Here is an 8,433-nt window from a genome sequence, read left to right as displayed (position 1 = left end):
GGTTTATCGAACTCAGGGAGGTAGAGGTCAAAGATATCCCTCTCAAGCAACCCTGCAATTAAGATACAAGAAGTCTCTTGTGTCCCCAACACACCTAATACACTTGTCAGATGTATATGTGCACTAGTTCGGTGAAGAGATAGTGAAATACAAGTAATATGGATGATTATAAGTAGTAATTGCAATCTGAAATAAAAATGGCAGCAAGCGAACATGTAGCAGAACTTGTGGAAAACGGTGTTTCAATTATTAGAAACAAGGCCTAGGGATCATACTTTCACTAGTGAACACTCTCAACAATGATCACATAATTGAATAAATAAATGCTACTCTCAAACACTCTCTTGTTGGATAACAAACACCATTCATTGTGTAGGGCTGCAAAAGCACACCTCAAGCCGGAGTAAATAAGCTCCACAACGTCATAAAGGAATCACACACGATGCACACACTGTCACCATCACACCGTGGAGAGTGACTCCGGAGTTCATATTAAAGTAACCTCTAGAGTGCATAATAGACAAGAGTAACATCTACATATTCAAATAGATTACAAAGCTCATGATCACATAAAGATCATACCATGGGAGAGAGAGATGAACCACATAGCTACCGGTAGAGCCCTCATCCTCGGGGGAGAACTACTCCCTCCTCATAATGGGAGACAGCAACGGCGATGAAGATGGCGATGGAGTCGATGGAGATGGATTCCGGGGGCACTTCCCCGTCCCGACGGCGTGCCGGAACAGAGACTTCTGTCCCCCGAACTTGGCTTCGCGATGGCGGCGGGTACGTAACTTTTCGTGGAATATGACTGATATCTCTAGGGTTTTCGCATTTGGGAGAATATATAGGCGAAGGGGCGATGTAGGTGGAGTCCCGAGGTGGGCTCCCCACCTGGCGGCGCGGCAGAGGGGTGGGCCGCGCCCCCCTATGGTGTGGCCAGCTCGTGGCCCCCCTTCGTCTCTCCTTCGGACTCCGTGAAGCTTCTGGAAAATAGGGACGTGGCCTTTTGTTTCGCGCAATTCCGAGAATATTTCCTGTGTAGAATTTCTGAAACCAAAAACAACAGAAAACAGGAACTGGCACATCGGCATCTTGTTAATAGGTTAGTCCCGGAAAATGCATAAAAATGATATAAAGTGTATATAAAACATGTAGCAATTGGTATAATACAAGCATGGAACATCAGAAATTATAGATACGTTGGAGACGTATCAAGCATCCCCAAGCTCAGGTCCTACTCGCCCTCGAGTAGGTAAACGATAAAAAGAATAATTTCTGAAGTGACATGCTACCAACATAATCTTGATCAATACCATTGTAAAGCATATGAGATGAATGAAGTGACTCAAAGCAATGGTCTGTAGTTTGCTAACAAGAAGATAATGACTAAACAACTGAATCATATAGCAAAAACTTTTCATGAATAGTACTTTCAAGACAAGCATCAAAAAGTCTTGCATAAGAGTTAACTCATAAAGCAATAGATTCTTAATAGAAGGTTTTGAAGCAACACAACGGAAGATTTAAGTTTCAGCAATTGCTTTCAACTTTCAACATGTATATCTCATGGATAATTGTCAACACAAAGTAATATGATGAGTGCAAATAAGCAAGCATGTAAGAATCAATGCACACAGTTGACACAAGTGTTTGCTTCTAAGATAGAAACAAGTAGGTAAACTGACTCAACATAAAGTAAAAGAAAGGCCCTTCGTAGAGGGAAGCAGGGATTAAATCATGTGCTAGAGCTTTTCAAGTTTTGAAATCATATAGAGAGCATAAAAGTAAAGTTTTAAGAGGTGTTTGTTGTTGTAAACGAATGGTAGTGGGCACTCTAACCCCCTTGTCAAACAGACTTTCAAAGAGCGGCTCCCATGAAGGACGTTAGCTCTACCAGCAAGGTAGATCATCTTTCTTCTCTTTTGTTTACACATGTACTTTAGTTTTATTTATGGATGACACTCCTCCCAACATTTTTCTTTCACAAGCCATGGCTAACCGAATCCTCGGGTACCTTCCAACATTTCACATACCATGGAGGAGTGTCTATTGCAATATTAAGTTGCTTACTGATGAATCAGGGCAAAACATGTGAAGATAATTATTAATGAACGTTAATTTATTGGGGTTGGGAACCCCGTTGCCAGATCTTTTTGCAAAATTATTGGATAAGCGGATGTGCCACTAGTCCATTGGTGAAAGTATGCCCAACAAGATTGAAAGATAAAACACCACATACTTCCTCATGAGCTATAAAACATTGACACAAATAAGGAGTATTAAAGTTTTGAATTGTTTAAAGGTAGCACATGAAGTATTTACTTGGAATGGCAGAAAAATACCACATAGTAGGTAGTTATGGTGGACACAAATGGCATAAGTTTTGGCTCAAGGTTTTGGATGCACGAGAAGCATTCTCTCTCAGTACAAGGCTTTGGCTAGCAAGGTTGTTTGAAGCAAACACAAGTATAAACCGGTACAACAAAACTTACATAAGAACATATTGCAAGCATTATAAGACTCTACACTGTCTTTCTTGTTGCTCAAACACTTTTAGCAGAAAATATCTAGACCTTAGAGAGACCAATCATGCAAACCAAATTTCAACAAGCTCTACGGTAGTTCTCCACTAATAGGTTTAAACTACATGACGCAAGAGCTTAAACATGATCTACTTTGAGAGCTCAAAACAATTGCCAAGTATCAATTTATTCAAGACAATATACCAACTACCACATGAAGCATTTTCTGTTTCCAACCAAATAGCAATAAGTGCTGCGGCTTTCAGCTTTTGCCATGAACATTAAAAGTAAAACGAAGAACATCAGTGTTCATATGAAAAAGCGGAGCGTGTCTCTCTCCCACACAAGCATGTTAGGATCCGATTTATTCAAAGAATGAAAATAACAAAACGAAAATAAAAGCACACAGACGCTCCAAGTAAAGCACACAAGATGTAACGGAATTAAAATATAGTTTCACTAGAGGTGACCTGATAAGTTGTTGATGAAGAAGGGGATGCCTTGGGCATCCCCAAGCTTAGACGCTTGAGTCTTCTCGAAATATGCAGGGATGAACCACGGGGGCATCCCCAAGCTTAGACTTTTCACTCTTCTTGATCATATTATATCATCCTCCACTCTTGATCCTTGAAAACTTCCTTCACACGAAATTCAGCAGTGGTCGATTGAAATTGAGAGAATAAGCTAAATTTGACTCAAAGCAATCTCATTAGAGGGTTAGTGCATAATCAAAAATTCACATGTTCAGCAATGACACAATCATTCCCAACACTTCTGGACATTATCCAAGGTTACAGAAATTTAATGGAGCAAAGAAACCCGCTCAAACACAGTAAAAGAGGCAATGCGAAATAAAAGGCAGAATCTATCAAAACAGAACAGTCCGTAAAGACGAATTTTTTCGAGGCACTTAACATGCTCAGATGGAAAAGCTCCAGTTGAATGAAAGTTGCGTACATATCTGAGGATTACTCATGAATTTTTTCAAGATTTTTAGATTTTTCTACAGAGAGAACAGCTCAAATTAGTGACAGCTAAAAATCTGTTTCTGCGCAGAAATCCAAATCTAGTATCAACTTTCTATCAAAGACTTTACTTGGCACAACAATGCAATAAAATAAAGATAAGGAGAGGTTGCTACAGTAATAAAAAATTCCAAGACACAAAAAAACAGTAGCAAAATAAAAACATGGGTTATCTCCCAAGAAGTGCTTTCTTTATAGCCATTAAGATGGGCTCAGTAATTTTAATGATGCTCTCGCAAGAAATAAGAGTTGAAGCAAAAGAGAGCATCAAAAGCAAATAAGAAACACTTTTAAGTCTAACCCACTTCCTATGAAAAGGAATCTTGTAAGAAAACAAATTATTGAAGCATGAAGCTACTATCATAGAAAGACAAAGCAAGTGCAACTTCAAAATTTTCAACAAAAAGAGAGGTGACTTAATATTATTGAGATATATAAAACCATGTCTCCCTCTCTCATAATAATTTTTAGTGCTATCATTGATAAACTCAACAATATAGCTATCGCATATAGAATTCTTATCATGATCCACATGCATAAAAGTATCATTACTCTCCACACAAGCATAATCAATTTTATTAGTAATAGTGGGAGTAAAACTATCACATCCATCATTATAATCATCATAAATTGGAGGCATAGAATAATCATAATGAATTTTATCCTCAATAGTAGATGGACTGAAAATATCACAATCACCATAACGAACTTGAATATGATAGACAAGTTGTATATTAGAGAGATGGTTTTGGGTAATCCCTCCATAACTATGGCAAGTTTCATGAGGATGACTGTAATTATAACCTATGTCATAGTATTCTTTATAATAATTGTCAAATATTGGAGGCATAGTGTCATCATAAGAAATAGAATAGTTATCTTCCAAAGTGTGTTCATCTGTAAACATACCATCATTGTTACTAGAAGGAGATGTATCAAACATATAATCATCAGTAGCAAAAGGATTTTCAAACACCTCATCCCCAAGCTTAGAGCTTTCTATATCATCATGGGAAGAAACATGGATAGTACTAATACTATGGCAATTATTAACATCATCATTTTCAGAATTAGTGTCCCAGAGATCTTCAATATCAAAAAAAGTGTGCTTTTCCCAATCATGATCACTAATATAAATAACAGGCATAGGTTCATCATCAAGTTCAGAATCATCGAATTCAGAATTATAAGTATCAATTGTAATAGGAGCAACAAGTTTGGGAGAAGATACCGTTTCCTCTCTCCTTTTACTCCTGTTCTTCTTCTTGTTCGTTCCCTTCTTCTTCTTCTTTTCCCCTTTAGGAGGGAGAGGCTTGAAAGGAAGCTTCTCCACATAACCTGATTCTTTACCTTTGTCGTTCTCCCAATCTTCAGTATTGCTTTGAATTATTTCAAGAAGATCCCATCTAGCTTCAACCTCCTTGCTTGTGAAAGATCCCTCCAAACAGGCATCTAGATAGTCCTTGTGGTGTCCTGAAAGCCTTGCATAAAAATTATTAATAATAACATTACGGGGGAGCTCATGAATGGGACATTTGGCACTAGTGACTTCAATCTCCCCCATGCTTGGGAAATACTCTCTCCATCACGAGGATAAAAGTTATAAATGTAATTCCTATCAACATGCACTTCACGAGGAGGATAAAATTTAGAATAAAAGAGAGGTACAATTTCCTCCCAACCAATAGATCGACCATTCTTCAGCATCTTATACCATTCCGCAGCTCTGCCCTTCAGAGATATAGAGAATAGCTTCATCTTAACTTGGTCCTTTCAAATACCTGCACTCTCGAACAACTCGCATAATTCATGTATAAAGAGTAAATGATCACTAGGATGGACAGTCCCATCTCCAAAATAGCAATTGTTCATAACAAGTTTAACAATTTTTGTAGGTATCTTGAAAGGAATACTTTCAGTAGGTGGATTTAAAATATCACAAGCATCATTAGAGTTATCGCATATGGGAGATAAAGTATTATCATAGCAAATTTTCTCCCCTAAAGCTGGGAAGCTAAAAAGATCATCAAAACTAGCTTCCCCAAGCTTAGACTTTTCCATAGCATTAGCAGTAATTGCGTTCATACTAATAACATTGCTACTAGCATGCAAATAAGGTTCCAAAGGTTTTTAATTTTCGCATCAAACAATTCATGTCTTAACTCAGGAAAAAGATTAAAAAGCTCACTAAATTTTTTGTTGTTTTCCATTATGCCTAACTAGTGAAAAAATAAAAACAAGAAACAAAAAGATGCAATTGCAGAATCTAAAGGAAATAACTTCGAGCACCCACACCCAAGGATGTGAATACCTTTTACCTTACCTCCCCGGCAACGGCGCCAGAAAATAGCTTGATGTCTACGCACGCTTCTATTCCTGTAGACAGTGTTAGGCCTCCAAGAGCAGAGGTTTGTAGAGCAGCAGCAAGTTTCCCTTAAGTGAATCACCCAAGGTTTATCGAACTCAGGGAGGTAGAGGTCAAACATATCCCTCTCAAGCAACCCTGCAATTAAGATACAAGAAGTCTCTTGTGTCCCCAACACACCTAATACACTTGTCAGATGTATAGGTGCACTAGTTCGGCGAAGAGATAGTGAAATACAAGTAATATGGATGATTATAAGTAGTAATTGCAATCTAAAATAAAAATGGCAGCAAGCGAACATGTAGCAGAACTTGTGGGAAACGGTGTTTCAATGCTTAGAAACAAGGCCTAGGGATCATACTTTCACTAGTGGACACTCTCAACAATGATCACATAATTGAATAAATAAATGCTACTCTCAAACACTCTCTTGTTGGATAACAAACACCATTCATTGTGTAGGGCTGCAAAAGCACACCTCAAGCTGGAGTAAACAAGCTCCACAACGTCATAAAGGAATCACACACGATGCACACACTGTCACCATCACACCGTGGAGAGTGACTACGGAGTTCATATTAAAGTAACCTCTAGAGTGCATAATAGACAAGAGTAACATCTACATATTCAACTAGATTACAAAGCTCATGATCACATAAAGATCAAACCATGGGAGAGAGAGATGAACCACATAGCTACCGGTAGAGCCCTCAGCCTCGGGGAGAACTACTCCCTCCTCATCATGGGAGACAGCAACGGCGATGAAGATGGCGATGGAGTCGATGGAGATGGATTCCGGGGGCACTTCCCCGTCCCGGCGACGTGCCGGAACAGAGACTTCTGTCCCCCGAACTTGGCTTCGCGATGGCGGCGGCTACGTAACTTTTCGTGGAATATGACTGATATCTCTAGGGTTTTCGCATCTAGGAGAATATATAGGCGAAGGGGCGATGTCGGTGGAGTCCCGAGGTGGGCTCCCCACCTGGCGGCGCGGCAGAGGGGTGGGCCGCGCCCCCCTATGGTGTGGCCAGCTCGTGGCCCCCCTTCGTCTCTCCTTCGGACTCCGTGAAGCTTCTGGAAAAATAGGGACGTGGCCTTTTGTTTCGCGCAATTCCGAGAATATTTCATGTGTAGAATTTCTGAAACCAAAAACAGCAGAAAACAGGACTTTTGCTCTCGAACTTTTCTCCTTGTTTAATGAGTGCGTAGAAGGCAACGCTTTTTCTCCTAGCCTGGCGACAAATCTGCTCAGAGCTGCGACACGTCCCGTCAACTGATGTATCTCCTTAAGCTTTGTCGGCTTTCTCATTGTCACAATTTCTTGTATTTTCACAGGATTCGCCTCAATTCCTCTGGCTGACACTAAGTATCCAAGGAGCTCTCCCGCAGGAACGCCAAAGGAACACTTCATCGGGTTTAGCTTGAGACGAAACTTGTCGAGGTTGTCGAAGGTTTGCTTGAGATCATCAATCAGAGATAACCCCTTCTTTGTCGTAATTATGACATCGTCGATATATACTTGAACGTTCTTGCCAATCTGCGTGGCGAGACACTTTTGCATCATGCTTTGATAAGTAGCTCCCGCATTTTTCAACCCGAAAGGCATCGTTCTATAGCAGAACACACCATAAGGTGTTATGAAAGCTGTTTTGACCTCATTCTCTTCTTTTAAGCGGATCTGGTTGTAACCAGAATACGCGTCCAGGAAGGAAAGACATTCTCATCCCGCTGTGGAATCGATAATTTGATCGATCCTCGGGAGGGGAAAGTGATCATTTGGACAATGTTTATTGAGACACATGAAGTCGACGCACATGCGAAGGACGTCAGTTTTTTTCTTCGGGACCAGGACTGGGTTAGCGACCCATGTGGCCTCTGTGTGCAGCTCCTTGATGAAGTTTGCTTCTCGAAGTCGATTAATTTCTGACAGCATAGCTTTGCGGTTTGGTTCTGAAAAACGCCGCAAAGGTTGTTTAATTGTCCTAGCCATTGGATCCAGATTAAGAGGGTGCTCGGCAAGTTCCCTGGGTACCCCTGGCATGTCAGCTGGACACCATGCGAAGATTTCCCAGCGCTCATGGAGGAACTCGACAAGCGCGCTTTCCTATGCGCTATCCATGTTTGTTGCGATAGCTGTCGTCTTCTTAGGATCTGTCGGGTGAATTTGTACTTCCTTCGAGTTTTTGGTGGTATCAAAGGTTAGCTCCTTCAGTGGCCTCCCTCCGTCAGGCAGCACATCATAATCAGTTGTTAGCCTTGACGTCATATACTCTGCTTGCATCCCGAAAGTTTCTGACAGCCGATGAAAATCCTTGTCGCACTTATCTGCCAGCGTGAAACTGCATTTTACTGTGATTGGGCCCTTGGGTCCAGGGAGCCTCCACAACAAGTATGTGTAATGTGACACCGCCATAAATCTGGCATAAGCGGGTCGTTCTAGTAGAGCATGATTATGTGACGGTGATACGTCCCAAACGTATCTATAATTTCTTATGTTCCATGCTACTTTTATGAT

The sequence above is a fragment of the Lolium rigidum genome, chromosome 6 (genome assembly GCF_022539505.1).
Source record: "Lolium rigidum isolate FL_2022 chromosome 6, APGP_CSIRO_Lrig_0.1, whole genome shotgun sequence".
NCBI lineage: Eukaryota > Viridiplantae > Streptophyta > Magnoliopsida > Poales > Poaceae > Lolium > Lolium rigidum.
The sequence above is the reverse complement of the archived record's forward strand: the minus strand, read 5'-3'. Positions refer to the sequence as shown.